At 38.7% G+C, this 11952-nt stretch overlaps 1 protein-coding gene across 1 annotated transcript in view; it reads left to right on the forward strand.

Moving 5' to 3' along the window:
• Positions 1 to 3042, forward strand: part of LOC308500177 (TIR domain-containing adapter molecule 2-like) — a 36370-nt gene extending 33328 nt beyond the window's left edge. The window contains exon 3 of the transcript XR_013993694.1: positions 2908 to 3042. The gene's annotated coding sequence lies outside the window, so the exon portion shown is untranslated. The remainder of the gene's footprint in view (positions 1 to 2907) is intronic.
• The last annotated feature ends 8910 nt before the right edge of the window (positions 3043 to 11952 follow it).

An 11952-nucleotide genomic window follows, 5' to 3' on the forward strand; every position in this document is an offset into this window, starting at 1 on the left:
TCTCAGAGCAGCCCACCTTGAGCCCTAAGAATAGGTCAGGCCCCCTCTCATACTCTCTCAAAAACATCCTGTGTTTCTCCTTCCTAGTGCTCATCTTGGTTTGTATAGATTATGTTTATTTGTTACTATTTTTCAGAAATCTTGACAGCAAATGAATGAAGCCCTCCTCAAACTGGGTTACGCAAAAACTGAAAGAAGTAGGCTCACATAACTGGGCAGCTAGGACAGGGTTAACATGTTGTCTAACTCGGGGTGCACCATTCAACAATTCTCGGTGTAAGCAACATAGTGGTGCTAGCTGGGAGATATCTGGCCTCTGAAATGGCAGGATCCAGGGCTTCAAACAATGCCATCAGGCTAGCCTTGGTGTCTGTCCATGCCTCCTTCATGTATGTTGATTTCAGTTTTCAGTTGCCTTTCTTCATGTGATGGCACCCAGCGGCTTCAGGCTTCTATTCTCCAAGCTTCAAATCCAGTGGAGAGGATTCAGAGATGAGTTACATTATTGTAGCTAAGGAATCCAGGTTGATGGTTTTACTACAAACAAACAAACAGAGAAAACCACCCTAGATATTATTGTTTATTCTGAGGGCAGACGAGGCAGAACTTGAACAGGTAGGGCTCTTCTGGACAGGCAAAATATGGAATTCTACTGCCAGAATCTAGCAAATAGATGCACTGTATTAGAGTTTGGGTGTGCACTGTTGTTTGTTTTGCAGAGGAAGATGGAACACGGACCAATTGCTTTATTTACTCACTGTTCCAGAAGGCGGACCTGGAAATCTAGGTAGAGACTTGTCCTCAGGACAGCCCGTTGTCTATGGAGCTGGTGATTTAGCCGGTGACAGTTTCCAGCATCATGTCCAGCTTGCTCTCAGTCACAGCTGAAGTTGATTTTTACGTGGCATCCTTTAGGCTAGCAGAAACTGGACCCGGCCCTGCACCATTTGCTCAGGTTTGGATTCTACCTGAGGAAAGTTGTATGACATCAAGTTCAAAGTATTTTACATGGCTTTCTAAGATGCACATGACCTGACTCCTTCAAAACTCTTTGTCTTTATTTCTCACTACTTCCCACTACAGGTTGTTTCTCAGCCACATGGAGCTTCTTTCAATTCTTCAGCAGCCAGGGCCTCTCTTGCCTCTGAGTCTTTCACTCTATGTGGAACTTTCTTCATCTGTGAAAAGTCTGACTACCCTGCAGACTTCTGCAGAATCATCACTGCCTCTAGAAGGCCCTCCCCACCCCCACCCCCACTGTGCAGCCCAGATGAGGTGCCTGATGCTCCAGGAGGACACATTTGACATGATTGTTTTTGTACATATATCTTTTTTTTATTAGTTTCTGGTGTACAAAACAATGTAATAGTTAGACATTTTCCCCCACACAAAGTGATTAGCCCCCTCCCCCAATCTGTTACCCCTCTGACATCATATATAGCTGTTACAGTTCCATTGACTCTATTCCGTATGCTATATCCCGTATTCTATATCATATATTCTATATATTCTGTATTAGAATATAGAATATGTATATTAGAATATTAGAATATATATTCTATATTCTATGTCTATATCTACAGCCGTCTATATCTATGCTGTATTCTATATCCGTGTATTCTATATATTAAATTATAGTTGACATTCACTGATGTGATTTTGCTCACACATACTGTATACCCAGGTCTCATCATTGGGCGTAGCACAGTCAACAAAAAATATGTGTTGAAAGAATGAGTGAATGAATGAATGAATGGATGGATGAAATATGCCTGCCCTCCACAAATGACCAATCAGAGGGTTACTTTGAATAGAGACTTAGAAGGTGAGGGATTTTTTTGGTATTCTTGGATTGGGTACCTTAGACTAAAGGCATGGGAAAACACTTAGGTAAGATAATAAATAAATAAAATAAAATAGTAAACTGATTCAGCCAAAGTAAAATAAAGCTGATTGTACTGAGCCTAAATAGGACTGCACCGAGTACAGCAGTACTTGGGTTCAAGGACACGTTCGCCAGCCTGCTCCTGAGGAATTGATCTGTATTTCTCAAGGGGAGAGAGAGCCTTACACCTATAACACAGATCTACCACCAGTGTAAGTCTTCAGGTGCTTCCTCAGAGGCATTCACAAAACTGACACTAAGGACCTTATCCCCTTCTGATCAGGAATCAAGTCAGGATTGGCTTGTAGAGATGGTGGGCTACTCTGGCCATAAGGGGCAGGAAGGGAGGCTGAGACTTAGCATGAGACCTACCTCCTCCCGTAGCACAGGCTTTCAAGAACTACCTTAAGTGGCCGAGAATAATGCCAGTGTAAGAGCCAGACAGGAGCCACTATTATCAAGAAATACAGCAGCCTCTGGCACAACTGAGGTAACAACTAGCAAGGGAGTTTCCAATCAGAAGTATTGGAGTTTGAAGGTGTGTTCATTGGTGGCTCCAGCAAGAAAGAGTCAAGGGGCCAGGGTCCTCATCATCAGGGTTGAGTTCAGGGCTAGGGTAGGCACAAGACATCCTGGAACTGCCAGGTGGGGCAGGAAAAAGAAGCCAGAAACAAGTGGGATTGAGGTCAGGGAAAGTGACTTTGCTGTGGCACTGGCCCCTGCAGAGAGGGTTCAGCAGCAAAACGTGCTGGGGCCATGTAGAAAGGACCTAAAGGAGTGGGAGGCACAAAATCAGTGAACACAGTCACTAGATACTCAGGAAGTCAGAAGGCTAGGAAGTGAGGTGGAGCCGAATCACCTGACAGAATTCCATACGAGGACATAGTAGAGTTCACAGGGACGACAAATGGCATGAGGTTCCTAGAGCTGTGAGCACCTGAGAGGTGTTGAAGCAGCTCTGGAATGTGGGATCATCACCTTGGCAGAGACAGAATCATCAGTAATGATTCATCCCTATCCAGGAAGAAGAGGGCCTTCAAGCTGAGTGTCCCAGCCTGGGAGCTCCTGAGTGGAGATGTATAGGTGAGTGTGAGAGCAGTCAGCTTTGAAGTAGACTCTGGAACTGAAGCCCGATATGAAAACACCAAAGGAGTGAGGGTTGTGGAAGCAAAATTCATTTCCTCGGCTCTGTAAGAGGTAAGCCATCAGAAGATCATTTGGGTGTTTAGGGCCTGGTCAACAGGAGCTTTGGAGTAGTGTCCGGGGCATTGTCCCCATGGCTGGGAGAGGCGGGTAGCAGTGCCCTAGACCCAGGTCAAGGTGGCAGTAGGGGACCTAGATGGACTACTGGGTTGGAAGTGATCTGAGTCCTTCCTCTGTAATCAAGTGTGGCTCCGAAGACTTTGGGTGGGGTCTCATATGTGTGTAACTGACAAGAACCTGGCCCATCTGATATCAGTCTGGGCAGGGACAAAGAATTCAACATCAGGGTTCCTCACTTAGGGTGTGGCTCATCAGGCTGGCAACCAGGTTGTTAATTCCCCAATAAGCCATAAAGCCATACACCCTCAGGTCTGGGCTAAAGAGTTCTATAGCAGTCTTGGGTTTCCTGCCCAATGAATCTATGAGCAGACACTAACGTAATTGGAGGAAACAAGGCTGGGACCCACACCTGTGATGTCGCCTTCTCTTTAGAAAGTTGTAGGACAAGGACCTGTAAGACCATGGTTCTTAAACTTAGTGTGCATAAGAATCATCACTAGGATTTGTTAAAAATGCGCACTCGTGTTTCACATCAAAACTAGTGAGTCTTAGTTTCCAAGAATGTGCCCCAGAAATCTCTATTTTAAACAAGTTTCCTAGGTGGTTCTTATGCTTGAGATCTGTGGGCCATCTTCTCAGAAACAACAATGTGGAGGCTTATTCTGCTGTAGCAAGTAGAGATGGATTTTTCGTTTTGTGGGGATTGGATGAAAACTGCTCTGATCTGGCTTATTCATGATGGCCTAGATATGGTTCTGAGGAATTCGGGAGAGAGGTGGTCATCAGACTGTATAATAATTGACAAAAATGAGATAAGATGGACAGATGTTGAGGACAGATAATTTCCGGACTCATCAGGCAGACTGGAGCTGAGGCCAAGGAATTACTGGTGAGGTGGGAGCTATTCCTGGCTGATTGGATGGACTCCCACACAGGCCTGGGCAGCCAGTCAGGGGCAGGGACAGAGGTTAGGGCAGGAAGAAGGCCTGAGACTGAAAGTGCAGCCAAAGTCATCAACACGTAGGGACTGTTTCCAGCTGCTCTTGATGTGCTGACAGAAGTGTGCTGCTGACTGTGGTCTCATATCTGAGGTGACTCTGGTCTCTTCATCTGTCCCACACCTATGGGATTCTCTCAAACTATAAAAAAAATTCCTCAGAACAGATTCCCTGCTCTGAGTTACTAATTATGTCCTCGTTGCTCCAAGAAACTTCGGCTTCAATTCCAGAATTGCTGGGCAGTATTTGAGTGGGCTGGGTTAGGATGTGAGGGGAGAGAGGCTACCAATGGGTAGAAGCTAATTCTTTCTTTGTTTTGTTTTTTATTTTTTATTAAAATGTTTTTCTTAGTTTCAGGTGTACAAAACAACATAGTGATCAGATATTTATATACCTCACAAAGTGATAACCCCAATAAGTCTATTACCCAGCTGACACTGTACATAGCTATTATAATATTATTGACTATATTCCTTATGCTGTACTTTATATCCCCGTGACAATTTTTTAAAAATTATAGTTGACATTCAATATTATTTTATATTAGTTTTAGGTGTACAGTGTCATACAGTGTCATTTATGAAATGATCCCCCTGATAAGTCCAGTACCTATCTGACACTATGCATAGTTTTTAAAATACAATTGACTATATTCCCTATACTGTACTTTACATCCCTGTGACTGTTTTGTAACTACCAATTTGTACTTCTTAATCCCTTCACCTTTTTTTTTTAATTGGGGAATATTGGGGAACAGTGTATTTCTCAAGGGCCCATCAGCTCCAAGTTGTTATACCTTCAATCTAGTTGTGGAGGGCTCAGCTCAGCAACAAGTCCAGTTGCCATTTTCAACCTTTAGTTGCAGGGGGCAGAGCCCACTATCCCATGCGGGAATTGAACCCGCAACCTTGTTGAGAGCTCGTGCTCTAACCAAGTAAGCCATCTGGCTGCCCCTCCGGCAGCTCAGCGGCAGCTTGTTGTCTTCAATCTAGTTGTGGAGGGCGCTGCTCACTTGCCCATGTGGGAATTGAACTGGCAACCCTGTTGTTCAGAGCTTGCGCTCTAACCAACTGAGCCATACCGCCACCTAGCCCTTCACCTTTTATACCCAGCCTCCCAACCCCCTCCCATTTAGTAACCATCAGTTTGTTCTCTGTATCTATGAGTCTATTTCTGTTTTGTTTGTTTGTTTATTTTGTTCTTTAGAATCCCATATAAGTGAGATCATATGATATTTGTCTTTCTCAGTCTGACATTTCATTTAGTATAATACCCTCTAGGTCCATCCATGTTGTCACATAGAAGCTGATTCTTAAGAATCTTTAGAATCTTTCTCGTCCATTGCTTCTAGAAAGCTACAGTCAGGGCCCTGACAACTTCAGGAAATGAGATAACAAAGGAAAGAAACAGATGCTTTTACAACAACACAAGATCTCTAGCTTGTGATAATGTGATGAATAAAGTGATAACACCATACCAAAGTGGGAGACTGTGTCAAGAAAAAATTATCAGAATTTGGTGACTGAGTTGCTGTCTCCTCATCCTGTTTTGTTCAGGGAACTAAAGAGACGCTAGACCAAACTTCACAAGGGAAATCTGGAAATCTCCCTGCTAAAAGAATTCTGCCACACATACTTCTCTGAATTTAAAGTTCATTTGAACTCACGAGTTTCCTTTTTAAAATGCTAGTACCTCAAGGATGTATTCTTGCTTTAAGTAAATTACTTTCACCACGGCACACTCCTAAAACCTCTCAGAGAGCGGCTACAGTAAGAGAATATGAATTCTGGTTGAGCCGCATAAATGGGAAATGGTGAATTATGATACACTTGGAGGGGAGTGGGGATTTTGTATCTTCAGAAGGTCGCCCAGGGTACCACCCAGTACCTTGTGTGTGTGTGTGTGTGTGTGTGTGTGTGTGTGTGTGTGTGCCGGAGGAAGTGAGGAAGAAGGAAGGGGCCTTTTCCTGTGTTCTCTCAGCTCCCTCCTTTTCCCTTTTGGCTGGGCCTACTCCCACTAATCCTTCAAGATCCAATTTAACCATCACTTCCTTCCCAGACTTGCCGAAGGAGAGTTAATAGCTCTGTCCTTTGGGCTCTCACAGTTGTTTATATACATATTTCACTCTGATCTGTTTATAGCTACATTTTTCCCACAGACCATGAATTCCTTGAAAGTAGGGATCATGTTCATTTAGTATCTAATATAGTACATAATAAGACTCAACTGTTGACATGATGAATACATTTATAACAATTAAAATATCTCACTTTGACTAAACAAATTATCGGTGTTAATAAAATAGATTTCTTATATAAGAAAGGCATTTCTAAACAGCATGGGGATCATACTATGCTATTTTTGTGTAACTTTTATATTCATTAAAGTAGGTTCCTTTCATATTCTTCTAAATTAAACTGTTGCCCAGTTAGTTACTAAAAACAAGAGGTATTTTTTTCATTCATCCTGGCCTTTCCCCAAATTAGACTATGTTACAAAGTTTACCGAAACCATGAAAGCAGACTGCTTCATTGAGATTTCTGGTTTAAGCAGAGGCCAGCAAGAACTAAATATTTGAAAATCCCCAGAAGGAAAAACTATAGCAGGAATACTCTACTAATTATAGGAGATTATATGGACCAAAAAATCATAAGAGTAGCCGGGCAAATTTGGGGAAATTTGATGTATCATTTTATATATACCATTTTATACATACAAGAATTTAAAAAATTTCCAGTGGGGACAAGGTTCAATGAATTCAACATACTCCCCTTGCTGCTAGTATAGCAAATTGGCCTCTTTGAAAAAGTGATATGACAATATGTGTGAGAAGCCAGAAAGATGTTCCATAATACAACTTCTGGAAATTTATCCCAAAGCAATACATGAAAAGAGGAAAACAACTTATACATTTGAAAATGTTCATTGTTCTGGTAATAAGGGTGCCTCTTCTCTGCTAGTCAAATTCCTCCCTATCACCTTTTAAGATACGGGGTAGTGACCCCTCTGGGCTTACAGTGACCCGGGGCCTTGCTCAAAGGTGCCCTCACAGGCATTTGTGAAGTCTTGGTTTGGGCAAGGCCAATTAATCAGAGCTGTGGACGCAAGGGTATACTGGGTATTTGTATTGGCTCCTTGCAGTAGTTCCTCCTTTTGCCTGGGCACTTACTAGAATGGGTCATTCAGAGGCTACATTTAGCTCCCTTCCCCCATTTCCAGTCCTCTAGCTCCTACCCACACCATCTGCAGACTCCTTAAACTTGAGTCCCTGTTCTTCTTGTTATACCCCCAAAAGTATTCTGAGGCTTTCAGGAAGACTCGTAATTGCTGATTGAACCAGAGTCCAAAGCCTTAGCAACCAAACCAATCCAAACCAAACCAATCATGCCAAACAAAAACCTTTTCCTTCCCAAATTCAAAGAGGGTAGAGAGGAGGCACTTGTTTAGAGAAACAATGTACGTTCTTTCAGCAAAAAAGAGAATTTTTGTTGAGTTTCTATTTAAGAAAACCAAAAAAATAAAAAGATTGGAAGATTGACAAAGTCTTTAGAAATGGAGACAACTTCCAATAAGGAGTTGGTGAATAAATCAATAGTCTTCAAACATTTTTGCCTATATACATAAAATACTATTTACCCTCTTTCATATTTCTAGGTTAATATCTAAAATTGTTTATTGTAAGTTTATGTAATTGCAAAGTATGCAATTTCCTGCATACTGTAAACGTTGACATTCTAAAACAAAATAGTAATTCTTTTAAATGAATCCAATGAAATCTAAATACCACAGCAATCATGCCTACTATCACCCATTTAAAAAACATATGAACATCAACGTAGTATGGGAAGTTCTAGCCACAGCAGTCAGACAAGAAAAAGAAATAATAGGTATCCAAATGGGAAAGGAAGAAGAAAATTTGTTATTATTTGCAGATGACATGATACTATATGTAAATATTCCACCAAAAAACTTTTAGAATGATAAATGAATTGAGGAAAGTAGCAGGATACAAAATTAATATTCAAAAATCAGTTGCATTTTTATACAGCAATAATGAACTATCATTAAGGGAACAATCCTAAATGCATTTAAAAAAATAAAATACTTAGGAATAAATTTAATCAAGGAAGTAAAAGACCTGTACTCAGAACTTCATAAGACAATTGAGGAGAGTAATTAAGGAAGATACAAATAAATGGAAACATATGCTATGCTCATGAATAGGAAGAATTAATATAGTTAAAATGTCATACTACCCAAAGCAATCTATTCAATACAATCACTACCAAAAAAAAAAATAAAATGGCATTTTTCACAGAGCTAGAACAAATAATCCCAAAATTTATATGGAACCATGAAAGATCCCGAATAGCCATGGCAATCCTAAGAAAGAAGAACAAAGCTGGAGGTATCACGCTAACTGATATCAAATTATACTATAAATCCATAGTAATCAAAAAAGCATTGTATTGGCATAAAAACAGACATGACGCATAGATCAATGAAATAGAATAGAGAGCCCAGAAATAAATCCATGTCTATATGGTCATTTAATCTATAACAAAGGAAGCAAGAATTTACACTGGGGTAAAGACAGTCTATTCCACAAATGGTGATGGAAAACTGAACAGATACATGCAAAAAAAAAAAGAAAGAAAGAATGAAAGAAAGAAAGAAACTAGACCACCTTCTTATGCCAAACACAAGAATAGAATAAATTTAAAATGAATTAAAAGACTTAAATGTAAGACCTGAAACCCTAAAACTCCTAGAAGAAAATATGGGAAGAAGTAAACTCTCAGACATTACCCCCTTAGTAATATTTTCACTGATATATTACTAAGACAAGGGAAACAAAAGAAAAAAATAAACGAATGTGACTTCATCAAACTACAGTTTTTTCACAGCAAAGGAAACCATCAACAAAACGAAAAGACATCCTACTGAATCGGAGAAAATATTTGCCAATGATACATCTGATAAGGAGATAATATCCAAAATTTGTAAAAAACTCATACAACTCAACATCAAAAAAACAAAGTCCAATTAAAAAAAAAAAGGGCAGAGGACCTGAATAGGCATTTCTCCAAAGAGGGCATACAGATGGCCAGTAGACATATAAAAAGATGCTCAACATCACTAATCATCCGAGAAATGGAAATAAAAACCACAATCAGATATCACTTCACTCCTGTCAGAATGGCTATCCTCAATAAATCAACAGACAATATGTGTTGGCAAGAATTTGGAGAAAAGGGAAACCTTATATACTGTTGGTGAAATTGCAAATTGGTGTAGCCATTATAGAAAACAGTATGGAGTTTCCTCAGAAAAGTTAAAAATAAAACTAACTTATGACTCAGCAGTTCCACTCCTGGCTATCTATCCAAAGAAATCCAAAACACTTATTTGAAAAATTATATGCACCTTTATGTTCACTGCAGTGCTGTTCACAATAGCCAAGATATAGAAACAACCGAAATGCTCTTCAACAGACAATTTAATAAAGAAATTGTGGTACATTTATGCAACGGAGTATTACTCTGTCATAAGAAGAATGAAATCTTACTATTTGCAACAACATGGATGGACCTATGGGATATTACGCTAAATGAAATAAGTCAGATTGAAAAAGACAAATACCATATGATCTCACTTGTATGTGGAATCTGAAGAACAGAATAAACAAGCAAATCAGAAATACACTCACAGACACAGCGAACAAACTGATGGTTGTTAGATGGGAAGGGGTTAGGGGGTAGATAAGAAAGATGAAGGGATTAGGAAGCACAAATTGGTAGTTACAAAATAGTTACAGGGATGTGAAATGCAGTATGGGGAATATAGTCAAAAATGTTGTAAAACTGTATGGTGTCGGGTGGGTACTAGACTTATCAGGGGATCACTTCATAAGTTGTATGGATGCCTGGCCACTGCATTGTACACTTGAAACTAACATAAAACAATATTGAATGTCAACTACAATTTAAAAGTAGAATTGTTGGGTTTATCACTTTGTGAGGGCTGTAAATGTCTAATCATTATGTTGTTTTGTACACCTAAAATTAATAAAAACAAAATATACACAAATTCTTCCTTACCTACAGTGTAGTTTATGTCTCTTATTTTTCTCTTCACACTTATAACTCCATTCCACATGCTGCCCCTCAGGAGTATATCCTAATTTAAAGTATTTTTATGTTTGAATGTGCTTTGTTGATCATCCTATTATATTTCTCTGCAATGAAAATATATACTGTATACATTTAAATTAAAAAATTTAAGTTTCCAATGCCTGAAAGACTAAGTGCTGAATCATTTTCTTTTTCATTGAGATATCATTATATTTATTAATAATAATCAAGTATTCAAAACAATATAAAGTATATTACAAGTTTTTATAATTATTAAACATATGTATTTTTTTACAAGTAGTGCATGCATTTGTTGTTAAATACTACTTACAAGAATGAGAGAGAATTTAGTATGTTTTCTCAATTTTTCATTTCCATAAATTCTAAGAAAATGTCTTTACATTAATAAGTTGATGGGGCTCTAAGGAGTTTTGTCATATCAATGTCACTCAATTTTTTGAACTTCCAATTTATAAACTCACTTAGTGATTTTAAGGCCATACTTTGTTGAAAGCAATTACTTGTAAATCATCTGACTTGCAAAATAATTTGTCACCCAGTCATTAGAAGTATACATTTTCTCAATACAGCCTAGTATTTTAAATTGATAAAATACTGACAAAGGTTGCCTGGAGCGATGCACCTTTTTAAGATTCACAATAAGTGAGAGTTATGCATTTTCTTTTTACCATTTGGGGAATGTATGGCTATTGTGAAAGGGTTGGGAAATGAAACAGGAAGACACCTTGACAGCATTCCTTCACCCTCACACCAGTTTTAGGAAATACTACATATAGATACAAGTTGAAGATTCAGAAACTGGTGGACTTAAAATGACCTAAGTGTGCACTTCCCCTCCAAAATCCCTTGAGGGATGCACATTTCAGTTTGAAGACCACTGATGTACATTTTTACATCATCTTATTGAATATGAGAGACAGGTAACTCAGGTTAGGCCTTGGTTGGGATACTGTACACTGGTGTCTATACCTTGAGAGTATAGGTAGAACTGTGACCTGTACACTAAAATTGTTTGATTTTTATAGATGGCTGCCTTCATCCTTTATATTGTTCTGTATTTTTTTAATCAATGGTAACAACCTTCACTTTTGGGGTACTGATGTTGAGCCCGTATGTTGACTACCTAAGGGAAATACACCCCTTGAAAATGATTATTACAACTGAATACATCAGAAACTCTTTAGAGTCTGGTAAGGGAAATAAAAGCAAAATATAGAGTTGTATGAAAATTATGATTTAAATTATGCAAAACTACATAAACTTCTGGACAACACTGTAAGTAAATGTGAAAAAATGAAGTTGTGATTTTTTGTAAAGCCTTTAATGTTGCATGACTTTAAAATGATGATTACATTTATGATGCTGGGGGTTCAGATAATCTGTTTAATACTCTTTCTCCCAATGGTACCCAGGAATTGTAAGAATTTAAATTCACCAAAATAAAAGTATTCAAGAGATTGAAGACCTTTTTTCAAAAACTAATTTCTCATCATGACTCACTATGAGTGTTATTCCCCAAATATATTTAAGCTCTTCTTCAATCCAGTTTAATGCATCGTATGTTTCAAGGTGACAAATTGCGGAAGTTTATTTCCTGATGTATGAAGTAGTAATCTTTTCATTCATATTCACTTTTTAGTTTTCTTTCATT

The sequence above is a fragment of the Rhinolophus hipposideros genome, assembly GCF_964194185.1.
Source record: "Rhinolophus hipposideros genome assembly, chromosome: 7".
Lineage (NCBI taxonomy): Eukaryota > Metazoa > Chordata > Mammalia > Chiroptera > Rhinolophidae > Rhinolophus > Rhinolophus hipposideros.